The sequence below is a fragment of the Octopus bimaculoides genome, chromosome 3, assembly GCF_001194135.2.
Source record: "Octopus bimaculoides isolate UCB-OBI-ISO-001 chromosome 3, ASM119413v2, whole genome shotgun sequence".
Lineage (NCBI taxonomy): Eukaryota > Metazoa > Mollusca > Cephalopoda > Octopoda > Octopodidae > Octopus > Octopus bimaculoides.
The window spans coordinates 69,551,914-69,552,813 of record NC_068983.1 but is presented as its reverse complement, the minus strand read 5'-3'; positions in this window follow the sequence as shown (position 1 = coordinate 69,552,813).

Here is a 900-nt window from a genome sequence, read left to right as displayed (position 1 = left end):
GAGAGAGAGAGAAAGAGAGAGAGAAAGAGAGAGAGAGAGAGAGAAGCTTCAGCATAGTTTCTGTCAACTGAATTCACCCACAAGGAATTGATCGGCACAGTTCTATAGTAAATGACACATGCTCAAGATGCCAAGCAGTAGGACTGAAATCGAAACCGCGTAGTTGAGAAGCCATCTTTTACTGAATTTGGTCTTGCTTTTTACGTTCTGAGTTCACCTGCAAGGGACTATTGCATCAAGCAGGCCTGGTCTTGATGATTTCAGGAGTGACAGTTATCTCCCCTCTCCACGCCACCGATCTTTATCTAGTTGTTGACTAGGGGCCGATTCAGCTAGGGATCCAGTGTTGTCGTAAGCGTTGCTGTCCGAACGCAAAAGGCCGAGCCAGACATCGCAAAATATTTTCTAACAATTCTGCCAATCCACCGCCCTAGAATAATAGATTTTAATTACCCGATCGGATTAAAGGCAAGTCTTTGCGATGCGTGTGTGTGTATGTGTGTTTATATATACATATATGCATGTATACACACGCACACATACATACACAGGTGTCACTGTGGTAAGAAGCTTGCTTCTCAACCACGTAGTTCGGGGTTCAGTCCCACTGCATAGCACTGTGGGTACATGTCTTCTACAATAGTCTCTGGTTGACTAAAGCCTGTCGTGTGTGTGTCTGTGTGTGAGAGAGAGTTTTGTGTGTGTTTGTCCCTCACCACCGTTTGACAACCGGTGTCGATGCGTTTGCGTCCCCCGTATCCTAGCAGTTCGGCAAAAGAAACCGATAGAATAAGTATCAGGCTTTAAAAATAAAAAAAAGTACTGAGGACGATTAATTCGGCTAAAATTCTTTAAGTTAAAAGAAATATATATATATGTATATATATATATATATATATA